The sequence below is a fragment of the Pelecanus crispus genome, chromosome 3 (genome assembly GCF_030463565.1).
Source record: "Pelecanus crispus isolate bPelCri1 chromosome 3, bPelCri1.pri, whole genome shotgun sequence".
In the NCBI taxonomy this organism is placed as follows: Eukaryota; Metazoa; Chordata; class Aves; order Pelecaniformes; family Pelecanidae; genus Pelecanus; species Pelecanus crispus.
In genome coordinates, this window is record NC_134645.1 from 27123852 (window position 1) to 27138083 (window position 14232).

Below are 14232 nucleotides of genomic sequence, written 5' to 3' on the forward strand. Positions count from 1 at the left end.
CACGTCAGCTTCATGTTGGGCCAAGAATATGTCAGTGTGATTCAGGACACAACCTCTTCCCTTGTGAGGAAGAAAAAATGTACCTTGTTGAACAGTGTCTGTGAATAAAACCCTTTTCTTGTCAGCACCTAGCCTGATGGTGCTACTAGGAAATTGTTCAAGATAATTATATGATGTAAACATTACAAAATCCTGTTAGTATTCCTGGAGATTTAAAAAAAAAAAAAAAAAAAAAGGAAAGGAAAAGCCTAATTCTGTGCCCAAGTTGTGTGGTCACATTCACAGCACAGAGCTAATCACCTGGACTTTACCGATCATTCCCTCACCCTTCCCCCAGCCCATCCCTTTCCAAGTGAGAATTTACACACATGTGTCCTCCTTAGTGAAGGTGCTCGCCTAAGGAAGGACCAGAATTCTTGCTTTCCACCTCAAATCTATCCTTACACCGCCTTCCTGTTGGACTGAGGAATCTCGGCGCCCATTATTGCTACTCAAAATGATTTTTCTAATGTTTTAAAACAATCTACCAACAGTTTTTTAGGGTTATGACAGGTTGGTAAATCTTAACCAATATACTGTTTTATAAAATATGCTTCCACTTCATTTATCAATTTTGACTTAAAAGCAGTTGGCTTTTCCAACTTCAGACTAGTCACACATTTGTACCTCAGCTTTAAAAACACAATGGTTAGAATAAAGTTCTGAGAGTTAGTTATACTGTAAGTGCTGGATGTTAAGGATATGTTGTTGTTCTGGGATAATCTAAAACAGGTAACAAAATAATGATATTTATTAGGGAGTCTATGATCATAAAACAGGAAACATTTTATATGCTTTGTAGAAAAACATTTTTCAAACAGGTTAAAATGTCTGGAAGATTTGTGAAATCAGGTAAAATTTCACCTTTTTATTTATGAAGTTTATTATCGTCTTTACCTTGAAGCTTGTGCAGATATTCATATTGCAGATATTATTCTCATGAAACAATGAGCAAAGCCAACCGGCCTTCTCTGCACCTACTACGAAATAAGATGTTTTAGGACAGTGCAGTAATTGCCAATAGCAGTACAAAAATCATGCTTTTGGAGATAATGACTACTTCCTTTTAATGATATACTTCACAAGGATATTATTATTTTATGGAATTTGGAGTATTGTTTTCTCATCAGCAGAGAACTGTTGCAGATCCTGTACAAGGACTTAAGAATTTGTTATTATTAGAATAGCAGGGCTTCAGATCTGCAAGGTGTATGGTACACCCTCACTGTAGTCAGCTAGTAGCACCGCCACACTTTACACTCTGTAGTTGCCACCCACTGAGTTCCCAATATGTAGCAGTAATTCTATTTATTACTTATTATGCAGAAACTTGCATTTTTCTGATTGAATCTCATTCCTTTTCTGGGACTGCAGGTTCAAGCTCATCGTTTCTTTCTTTAAGGTACTCAGAATATCTGTATTGATGGTGCTTTTCAATTATGGATCATCAGGAATTTAATTAGAATTCTCAAGGTTTTCTATAGGTCATTAGGGGGAATGTTGAATAAGATAATTGAAACTGCTTTGCGTGGAGAAATCTGAGCTTTCCTTAACAATTTCAGGGTAACATCAGGCTGTATCTTCTTGGTGCTGACACCTAAGCAAGCTTCTAGGAATTCAGTTTTCAGCAGGTTTTAGACCCAAAGAGACTGCTTTGGAACGTGCACTCCAGTAATTACTGTGCTTGGTAAACATTAGCAGTACCATCTTGTCTAAGCAGGGTTTGATTCCCATTCATTGAAGAATGAGAAGACCCCCTACAGCTCTTTGAAATGACACCTTCTTTGTGACCATGAAGTCGTAGCCTTATGTTTGTGTAGCTCTCACTTGAGTTCACTTTAGAACAGATAGGATTGGTTCATCAATCTCCCCCACCTTTTGTACTTTTTTGCATTATAATCTACATTCATTTTCCAGAACATTTAGCTGTGGCTGAATCCCAATTCTTTATCTTCTTCCAAGACTTACCATCTGCTTCTGAATACATATCCAAGCGTGAAATGTCTTGGATATAAAATTATGTCATTTTCAGGACTTGCTGAGCAACTCTCTCAAGTTATTTTACTCTTTCATTAAAAAAAATAAAAATAAAAAAGGTCTGGATTGTTTGTTCATAGAAATACATCCTGCCCTACTCCATGCAGATGTGAATGAATCAGCTCATTGCAGTTTCATGGTTTTGGTAAACAGGCCTTTGCTGAGTGGAGATGATGAAAGCAGGCTAAGAAATAAAATGGTTCTACAGCTTTTTAGATTTGATGCCTGTGCCTTGCTTGCAGAAACAAAAGCATTCCTGATGTTTATAGCAATATACGCAAGTTAGTGTACTCCAGTATAATACCTTGGGTTACTTCTGGAATATGGTTCAGGGGCCAGATACCTGAGACAGGTGTACTTTTGCTATTAGAACACTCAGAATTTAACACTTCAATGAGAGGTTGTTAGCTATGCACAAGAGAGGCAAGGAAGAGACAAATGCTACTCCCTTAATACCTTCGAAAGCACCACGTTGTGATGAATTTTCTCTTCTTTACATTCTTCACTGTATTTTTAAAGGTTCATTGTTTCAGAGAAAATTTCCTGGTGTTAATCATGGGCTCCAACAACCTTAATACTCCTATCAGTAGTCCTCAACTGCCTAGAGACTTTAAGAACAGGTCTTTGTTGTTGCTGACTGTGGGTGTTTATAGAGTTGCATTTTAAAAATTTTCAGTATAGGTGTAACCACATGTGATAGAAAAGTGACAACCTGACAGTAAAAGGAAGGGTGAAAAGAAGCCTGCTGTTAATAACTACTGTGTAAATGGAATTATGATTTTTAAAAGCAGTTATTTTCTGTGTAAACCATCTTTCCTTGCAAATTATAATGGAATGTGGCAATTTATTTCATAGTGCTTCAGTAACAGAGCTCATCAAATGATGTGTACTGGAGTTGGAGGGAAAGGGAGAAAAGTGTTGATGATAATAAGATGACCAATGAATGGTAAAATAAAATTTTGCCTGTCTGCCTTCCACTGAAAGTTGAGTGATCTGAAAGTAGCAGCCAGAAAAAAGGTGAGACTCATTAAGGATAATAGTCCTAACTGTGTCATGGTACATGAAAATGCAACCACAGGGAAAGGAGGTCTGTGAGAACAACATGAGACCTTTGAAGAAGAAACTGAGGAGGAATATATATAAAGATCATTTATGATTAATGGAAGGGAGAAGCAGAAATCTACTACAGAAAAGCAATATGCATGAAGATCCTAAATGTTGCTTTTACAGGGTGTTTTTTGGTGAATCTATATGTCTTCAGGCAGGAGGGTATGATACAAACTCTGGCACAATGGTAGAGTTTACACCCAGAAGACAGCTTCTACTAATGCCGATGTGGAAAAGCATTTTCCTCATTAAAGGAAGAGTGGAGAAAATAAAACATAAGGAGTTTACTATTTTGTGTCTATCTAGCCATATTTATTTCATTCATATATATGCATGAAACTGTAGGCAAAGATGGAATGTGTGATTATTCCAGATGAAGCTTACAGCAAATACAGGCTTTCCGAGATCTATGGTAATCTACATTTTGAAAATGCATAGAAACATTTCAGGAGAAATGGATGTATTTGACTGAAATATAATTGGAATATAGAGTTCTAAGAAAAGTAAGAAACATGGACAAGGGAGCAGCTGTTGCAAGACCCAAAAGGGCAGCAGAAAAGCAGCATCTGAATCTGTTCAGAACAGCATGGCTGGTACAAACGGATAGATAAAAACAGTCAAAGAAATCCTGTCCCTCTAGGATAAAATGGGAAGGCCTATAAAGAAGTGTTTACTTTAGGTACGACCAGCCCTCAAGAAGGATTATAAAATAGGTCTTGTAGCACTTCCCTTGACCTGAGAGGCATGAGAGTTGAGAAATGACTGTGGAACCATGTGCATATGAAAAAAGAATGGGGCCATTTCCTACCAAATGTTAAGGAACAATTAGAGGCAATTTTGGACTTGTCTTCAGGAGAAAAGGTTTTGGTCATACTGGGCAACACTTTTAAAAACTGTAATTTTTGTAAGCATCACATATTGCCATTGATTTTGTGTACTCTCTGTATGCAGAATATTTGAGTCATCTAGTCAATATTCTTGGAGGTTGGGGGGGTGACTTCTCTGTTTATTTAAGACCTTTGAGGTCTGTGAATCCACATTTTGTTTTCTTCTTTTCCTGTCAAAATAACAAATGTTTTGCTTTTGTACTTCTACTTTACTCTTGAGACTAGTGACACTATCTCCAGAGAACTGCTGGATCCTGATGGAGGCAATCTCCCCTCAGCCTGCATATCAAGGAGGCACTTCTGCTAAAATACAAAATATCCATATTTCTGGTATTTTGGTGGCCTCAGAGTCAACTGTCTGTATTTCTCATGCCTGAGCAGAAACCCCTTCAATAACAGTGTATTCTGCAGGGTGAGCTCAGACCTCAGCAATCATGCAAGGCAAAACTGAGTGCAGTCCAATTTCTATGCTCTTGTGTGCCCAGTGGAACTGCGAGCCTTTGTCTGAAAAACAATATTCAGCCAGTAGCAGTATTCTGATTTAATTGCTCTTATTTACAGATCAGAGAGTACCACAGCGTGCAAATTTGGCTCTCTGCTGGTGTTCCTTTCAAATGCTTTCCAGAGCATATACTCCTCATTTTTACAGATTTCCTAGCTCACTCTGTTCCTGGAGGTTAGTTTAGTGATGCTGGTGCTCTCTTTTGTAGTACCTGGAGATATTTTTAGAGCTGTGTGCATTTTACCAATAGGTTTAGCACTTTATCTAGAGGGAGTTTTATGTGGTTTTATGTGAAAGGGCACTTGGGTTTACTGAATTCCACAGTATAAGTAAGGAAAAAAATACTGGGATGGTAAACCTACTTCCATGATAACAATATATTGGTTCTCACTTTTAAGTGATGACAGAAAGGGGGTGGTTACTGACACAATGTCATGCTCACTTGCCTAACCAGATCTATGCCAGGCTGCATTTATCTCGCTTTCTCAAGGATAGCTAATACAGTCAGGCTTCCCAGATGCTTTCTGAGTATCTCGGAATGTATTTTCAACTGGAAACCATGCAAGTTAAACATCTGGCTTTTTCAGGGAACGTTCTTGTTCAACAGGAGCTGGTCATGAAGTATTTTCAGTGGGTGTTACTATCCCTTCTCACCACAATGAGGATAGTGGATTTTTGTAAGAGAGAGAGAAGAGGGAGAGGAGGGGAAAGAGCCTGTTTCATCTTCATAATGCCCACCAGGATAGGTCCTTCCAGATATTTTCGGGTTAAGAGTAGTAATTTTGAATAATATTGCTAGGAGCTCAAGTAATGTTTTTCCAGAAGAAAGTTCCCAGGAGAATGCAAAACCAGTTTGTGATCTGGGTAGATAAAGAAGCTTTTTGGAATACCTATTTTTGTTCTGCCCTGTGATCGGTATCATTCACAATCTATGCCTTATGCTTATGTTGATTTGTTATGAAGATGCTACAGGGACTGTTGTCCACATTACTGTAAATATGCTAAGCTGAATCATCTTGGAGACAAAATGCTTCTTTAAAAGTGATTGTTTCCTAAAATTGCTCTTGTTCTGATCAGAATAGCTTCCCAGATGCAAAGACGGTTAAAAACAAACAAACAAACAAACAAAAGCCAACAAAAACAGCCATGAAATGTCTGACCTTATCAATGTAAGCTATGTTGACAGGTCTCATCCATGGGTGTACGCAGTTTTCCCAACAGGCATCAGCCCTTCTTAGGTCAGCTTCTGTCTTTGTCAACAGCAGATTTAATCTGTAAGAATGTCTTCCCATAATGGAGAAAAAGTTCTCAAAGCCCCAGTCTTATTTTCCTCTCATTACAGCAAAAGTAATTTTAAAGTTACCTCTGTTTAAGAAGCAAAAATAGTAAACATTTTGTGTGCAAAAATGATGTACTTTTATCTGAATCTTTTGGGTCTGCATCATAGTGTATTTCTCTTGCCTGCAAGATGGAAGAGGCACACTTTGGTATTCCATGTACTGTTATTTTGAACCTACTGTTGATATTGTAAATTTGTATGAATATTGATGCTGTATGAATTTGTACTGGGACATAAGAGGAAACATTCCATAAATTAAATGAATACCATAGGGAGGTGTATGGAAGATATTTACCTGAAAAGGTACACACTACAGACAGGGCTAACTGTTTATTCAAATGCTGAAGAGAAACACAGCTAACCTGCCCATCCCAGGTGGTCATGAATTACCACCTTAACATTAATGGCTGGGCTTCTTGTGTATTCATGCTGAAATTGATACCAAGTAGTCAGATGATCACACTATACTTCTCTTAAGCTGCAAGAATAAAGAAACAATTAAATGAATCCAGCTGGAGTCTCCTCCCTCCTCAACACAAACCATATCATCAAAGTAAAATGCTCTATTAATTAGTTACATGACTTCTCAATACATCATGCTAATATTATCATCCCACAAGCAGAAAACGGCACCTGTGACGTTGTCAGATTACAGGCAGTAGTGGACACAGATGTGAGTATGAAAAATTGGCTGGATGCATTTATTTTTCCATTTCTCTTACTACTGTTTTGTCTGCGGAAATGAGACATAAAAGTACTAGAGTGACTTTCTCAGGATTAACCAGGAAATAAGTAGCAGAGCAAAGCTATGACACTGCATTGTCTAAGTTAAAGGTGATTATCTAATTTACTGGACAAATCTTCCTTCCTATCTTTTAAAAGGTCATTTTGATATCTAAAAAATAGCTTTTCAAAGACGAATAAAATTATGTCCATTTTGTGAGGAAATTAGGGCACAAATACCAAGCTGTTTGACAGAATATGATAACAAGTCAGCATGAGATGAGATGTATACCCAAAACTGATGCCCCAGTCTGATGCTTCCCTATCACCTCATCACTTCTTCTGGGCTTGGGCATTTCTTTTGTTTAATGGTATATAAAGCAGTCTAAATTGTCATGTGCTGTTTTCTGTGTGCAAATTCTTAGGTGAGGACCACTTTTTGTAAACTGATACTGTCTAGATGTTATGTGAAGAGTTTCAACGCAGTTACTGTTCATACAAGCATTCATTCACTTTCTAGCACTAATTTGGCATTCCAACACACCTTTTATACTCAACTAAGAAATCACCAGCCATTTTTATTGGTTTAAAGAGGTTTAAAGGTGCTTTGATCCAAGAAAGCTGCAAGTACTCACCTATAAATTAGGTGATCAATGTGCCATACCATTCAAAAGCTATGAGATTTTCCTGCCTGTCAGAGTCAGGCACAACAAAAGAAGGATGAGTTATAACAATCCAGAATTTCTGAACTCTCCTTTTCCAGTTAGATGAACCAAGCTGAACTTTTAAAGTGCCTTTGTTAGCAGACACTTAAAAAATTAAATTGGGGATGGGGTGGGTGGGTGGGTGATGACAGAGAGGGAGAAATTACGAAAGCTTTTCCTCCACACTATTTTTAATTTTCTCTTTCTATGAAGGTAACCTGTAACAAGATGCTTTCCCAAGGTTATAATAAGCCAAATTCATTTTTGGTATAATAAATTTGACCTCTGTTGGCCAGCACCCAAAATGAGCATATTTCCCTTCTCCTTTAACACCATGCTGTTAATTTGTATTTTATTAGAGTAAACTTTTATGTCATTGCTTTTTCGCTTATGAACCCTCTCCTCCAGTGTGACATTTTTACTTCGAGATGAGATTTAATAAATAATTCTAATGCCAAGCAGAAGAAGAGGGCTGGTGATAGGACAGATGGATTCATAGAGGTAAGAGTTTAGAGGGTTTTTTTTTTGTTTTCTTGGTTGGTTTTGGACTGTGTTGTTTATGGGAACCAGCCTCTGAAGGATGCCTCAAAAATATTCATAGGCTCTCTTTCTCTGTAAAGCCTGTAATAGTGTTTCTAAATTTTGGTTTGTCAAATAAATGCACAAAGGTTGGACCAGTGTCAAGTAAATGCACAAATCTCTATTCCTATTACAGCTATAAATTGGCGGTAGCTGCTATGTGCTAGGAAAAGCCAAACATCCTCTGACATGCTGGAATGGTTATTTCTTGTCTTGCAGTACCAAGGAAAGGCAAACCATTCAGCAGTCAGTAAAATAGTGTGCCTCTGTTTTGTGGAATGTCAGACCAGACAGATGGTCTCTTCTGGTTTAAAAATGTGTGACTTTGCTTTGTGCCTCAACCTTGCAACTTTTATTTTGAAAGCATGATATGAGTCCAGAGAGATTGCTCTTAGTCCAGGAGCTAGCGTGTTTGCCTGAGGGCATTCTTTCTCTAGATAGGTTCTCTTCTCAGGGGAGAGGGGGTGTATTGGATGTGGATCACACTTCTGGATATATTTTGTGCAAACACTAGTTTTCTGGAAGATCAATCAGTAATCTGCTTCCAAATCTTCTAGATGCTTGTCTGGTTGCCACGTAGACATGAGCTCGAATCTCCCACTCTTACGCTTGTCACAGGCTGCCTAAATGAGGGAATATTATGATGGGGTTTGCTTTTTGGTCACTGCAGATATGTGACTCTAAAGCAATTATTTTAATTTGAATTCTTTCTTTAGTTCTGCAGTGTTGTTTATGTTTTGGAGTACTGTGATTCCTCAGCATTTTTGGCTTTTGTTGTTATCACAGACATCTCCAAGATGAAGCTGTAGTGCTGTGGTTCTACACTACCCTTGCTACAGCTTTCTCCTCATTTGGCAGCCAAGGGGAATTAAATTAAAAGCGAGGCCAACAAAAAGATCAAACTAGAGGCAGCAATATCAGCCATAATGAAGTTTGGGGAACCTTGAAATAGAGGGAAAAATAGTTTGTAAGCAGTGGCTCCTAAGCAAAACTTTGACAGGTTCCTTCTACTCTGGTAGAACCCATTTTAGTATTCAACATATATTATTTCCAGGGTTAAAGCCCTGTTCGTGACAACAGTCTTTCTGAATATTGCTTCAGAAATGACACTTGATGATGGTGTTGGTTTTTAACATTTTAGAGAACAAAGCACTTTTCAGAACTAAATCATGGACAATTAAACAAAAGCACGCTTGTGTTTTCTGTGCTTGGTGTTTGCTTTTTGGTTGTGTGATCTCCACCCTACTAATTTTTACACATATTGTCAGGTATTTTTTAAATAAATATATGGGAAGGAAAATTTATTAGCTCAGGTCTTTCTTCAGTCTTATTTGCCCAATTTACAGGTACATCCATTTGGCTTATAAGCCAAATTCCTAAATTTCGGAACAATTCTTGGTATATTGTGTTGCATTTTAGGTTTTTGCAAAGATGGGTGCTCCACATCCCCTCCCACTAGCTTGTTGAATGAGACAGTGTTCTCGCCTTTTCCTCCTTGAAAATAATACCCTTCCCTTTCAGTGCAGATTGTTTTATGTCACTTTAATTCATTTAATGTAGTTTTTAATAATTTATGGCTACTGAGCTATTACACTAAAAAGTGATTACTTCAAATGACATTGCTCTGTAAAACTGTTACAGAGGGAATGAGTTCAGTGGAGGAATCCACATATTATTATCACTCCAATTTTAGTTGAATAATGTAATAATTATTTGAATTAAATGGTTTATTAGGTACAGAATACATTATATTAAATCACAACAAATAATCCAGGCTGTGGACTGCAAGCTGGGTTAAACTCCCAGAAGATAAGTATGCCTCTTGTACCATACTGCCTCTCTGTATGGAAGAAGCTAGTATGAACAACAGATTTCAGTTGTCTCTGAGAACAAATGTGTGAGACTGTATTCCTTCTCCTTTACACTAAATTCAGAATGATGTAATAAAACCTAAGTATCAGACTCTTTCTTGATTTAGACACTGCATTTCCATTGTCTCAATAGTCTCTAATGGAAGGTACATTGGGGCAAAGTTCTCTTTAATGGGTTTTAATAAAATAAATGATCATTATTCAATAATCTTGAAAATAGTTAAAGCCCTTTCCAAGAATCTGAACAGAAGACAGCTACAAAACATCTGTCACAGTCATGACCAGGACATCCAGTAACTAAATTAAAGAAGGGACTTCCCATCATCTTTCAAGAGTTATGAAATAAACTGAAAAAAAATAGTGCTACTTTCAGGAGTCTTCCTCATATTCAAACATTTTGTAGGCAAACTAGTCAAAGAAGCCTTCAAGCTCTCCCAGCTAAAACTGATTCACCAAATGAGAAAGGCATAGGATTTTTGTTTGGTTTTTTAACAACGTTAGGCCATACATAAGAAACTTGTTTCTTTTTCTCCATTTGAGTAACTGTTAAGTCCATACCAGAAATGTTAATTTTGGTCAGCTGCCTGTTGAATTGAGTTTTACTACCTATTTGCCTATGGATTTGGGGGTTTTCTATTATCAATTCTTATTGTTTGCATTATTCTTATATCATTTTGGATTTTCTATTATTTCTGTTAGTGATTTGCTATTCCCTGTGGATTGTGAAAACCCATTTGAAAAGAGCAGGCTAAAGAAACAAACAGAAAATTAATGACTCCCTTCAAAATTTGAGATTCTTCTTGCAAGATGTAGGCTCTATTTGAAATATAATCCTGGAATACTTCAGTTCATTTGGATTTGTCTGGTTTTCTTGACTCAGCTTACTTTTAAGGCTTGATATATGGAAAACAAATTGGGCTGTTGTTATGGTTGCTTACTTCCTTCTGGCAGTTGCAATGGTTAGCTGCCCTTATGATTCATAACGGTTTCCCATCTGCTGCTTGCTTCTGTTCAAGATGCTGTGCATTTTTAATCTTTAAATTGTTAGGTCTGAGTTAGTTTGGAGATACATAGTCCCCTCACAGAGACTCCTAAAGACAAGATTCTCCTACTGCTATTTCTTCCAGATGTACGTTGCCATTCTGTGAAAACAAGTGTCTATAGTGCTTGGAAGGGGGTGATATGTACACTAAAATTCTTTCTGAAGGGGAAAATTTAAATTCTCTTGTCAGTACTGACCCACTGTGGATCCATTTCTGCCTTCAAGAAGTGTATTTGCAGAGTGGACAGCATCTCTTCCACTGGCTAGATTAGTTACCTTTAACACTTTCTTAAAATAATAAACTGGCATCAAAACTACAAGTACTGGAAGCAGATATGGTACCCAGGTGAAGTAAAATGTTCATGTCATTTATTTACACCATTCTTGAAAGTAGCTACAGGTCTTAAATCCTTCTATTTTTGGGGTGCTCAGTCTGAGTCTTTTAAAGAATTACAAAGAGAAGAAAATGTTCTTCCACTATAAGATGTCTGAAATTGCACAAATTTTAAAAATCTTGGCTGAAAATATTCATTTATTTGTAAGATTTCTACCACTTAATGTAACAGAGAAATGCATCTGTTTCTCTATAACTCCATTCAGTTAACAATTAAGAAAATGACAGGTTATTCTTGAATCCATTTTCCCCATTCAGGAGTGAGGGCTTGCATATATATTTATATATGTACAAACACAAACACATACTGTCTTAGTCCATTCCCCAAAGACATAAATAACTCCCAAGGAATCATAACAGCCTTTCCTGCCTTTGCAGGAAATCACCTTAAATCATGTACACAAGGCTTCAAAGCACTTTCATAGGTGAATGGCAGCACATAATTTAATTCAGGGGAAAAAAGAAAAGCTGCACACCCAGTTCACTTCTCAACTAAATAGTTAATATTGGAAATGAACCATGCCACCATAGGCTACTGCAGCTGAGGAATGACATTATTAAATATTTGTGCCTAAAATTTGCTACTAGGTTTATTTGATTGCTCTACCTACAGCACAAACACAAGTTTGTTTGGCTCAGTTCTGATCTCAGTTTCATGCTAGTTTTGCTGAGATCATAATTTATTTCATTATGAAATCATTTATGATTATGTGATTTAGCACAGTATACATTGTGGTTTTCTTCTCCTATGAGAGCCAACAGGTAACAATAATAGAAAGCCTAGACATCTTACTCAAACAGTTCAGCACCTGAAGATGCAGCTTTAGTGGCTGAAGCCTTTGCAGTGTAAGTTGGGTGCGTTCATAGGTTCTCTTTTTGACTAATGACTTGAACTGTGGTAGTGGTGGATGCCCATTCACTGTGTGGTAGATGCGTGCAAAATGTGCAGCAGACTCCCTGTAGCAGGTTGCCTGAAGGGCCCAGTGGCACTTGGGATGCAACAGAGTTGGGGTGGCCCTGACCAACCATCATGGGTCCTTGTCTGGGCTGTTGTGGCTGCATCATATTACTGGAGATGTGGGAGCATAACTCCCAGCCACTAGTGGTAACTTACTCGTGGAACCCATCACTGTTCATTGTAGCATCCCTTCTGGAAATGTCTTCACCAGCTTTCATAAGCTTGAATAACTAGTTTTACTGTTTAGATTTTCAGTATTTAAGTTTTAATCAAGACTATCAGGCAGATAGCTTTGAGCTGTATTTACAACTTCTCATCCCAATAGGAGAGGCCTGAGGTGCAATTCAGGTTCTCTGTCCATATTTCATCTTTTGTCAAGGGTCTAGAGACCATTCAACAGCTAGAGATGGGCAGGAGGAAGCTCCAGCTCTTCTCTTCAAATATCTTCTCTTTCTTTACCTTTTCATGGGGACTGCGCCTAAAGAAGAGGAAAGGAAGGGGCAGGGTTCCTACTTCCAGCTCTGCTTTAGCCTAGTTAAACACATACAAGTTGCAGCCTCCAGGGTGACTCAAGGAAGAGTTAGCAAGATTTTGGGATTCTTGGAATTATTTAAATAATCTTTGGATTATTTAGTATTTTCTTCTGTGGCTCAAGAAATGCATGCTCTGGGCAAATTCTGCTATTTTGAAAGCTTAAATCCATGCCACACATCAGAGCATAAAAAGCTTTTAAATATGTGCATGTTTTTGCTATGTTATTTAAAAATATTGTCACAGAATAACAATTTAATCTTCATAGTCAAGCCATGCATGAAATCTGAATGTGTCCCTTCCTGATGCCCTACTTGTATTGCAAACTGGATGTTTGGTAAAAAGCATAGAAATATTTTGAGGATATTTTTCTACAAAAAAAGAGGTCTTAATGTATTGCTGAAACCTCCTAATGTGAAGTCCTCCCTACAAGTTTCTGTCAGCTTCTGAAATATTTTCATGATCTTCCTAAGACTAATAGTAAATCAGAGTTGACAATCTACTTAAGAACTTACCGTAAAATATTATTAGTTTATTAGATGGCTGTCTATGTTTTAAAACTAATTAAGAAAAAGAAGAATTGGTTTTGAAGCTTCCAAGTTTGATGATTTGGAGCAGATCCTCAGCTCACTGTAACTCAATTGATCTCAGTACAGTCAAGGATCTGCACTCTTTCATTCAATCAAATTTTTTGTCAACCCATTTCTTAACTCATGAAATTCTGCAGGTTCTAAATAATGGTTGTATCTTCTCCTGTCTGTAATATAAATAAGATGAAGAGCTTGTTTGCTTCCTTGGTAATGTATTGGGCACACTGCACAGTGATAACAAGCACCCTTTTAAAAACAGCTTCATTATGCTCCCTTCAGGTACTGGCAAGGGCTGGAGGCGAGATAGTGGGTGAGATGGATCATTGAGCTGATCAGATATGGCAATTCCTGTGTTTTCTGCGTTCTCAAGGACGGCAAGATTTTAACCAAGCATAAACATTTTACAGCTGCCTCATAGAAATCTGTTTTATTTGTTTAGGGGTTAGGGAAGAAGGTAAGTTTCCCAAAGGTTGTGGGAAAAGTCTATAGCATGGATGCATAAAATGATGATGGATTTATATTTAGCTGACAGTCTGTAGCAGACAGTTCATCAAGGAGCAGAGCTCAGACTCTTTTATTACTTTGTAAAAATAAACAAGTATATGTGTTGCTTCTTGTTTTCACAGTGGTTGCCATTTTAAAGGGAGAGATGTATAGGACTTTTTCCCCAGGAATATGAAAACCTTTTCTATTTGTTTCTACTTAAGGATGGGAGACCTGAAAATGGCAAAGACAGATATAATACCTTATATGAATAGGTAAATGTCTGAAAAATAAAAATGCTCATGGGGGTTTTTTTGTGGTTTTTTTTTTTGTTTTTTGTTTTTTGGTTTTTATTTAAATGGATATGTGCAACATATTTGAGGCAACGACATTCAATTAGAAGAATTACTGGAAGAAAGTGCTTTACTTTGGTATTCAGAAGAAAT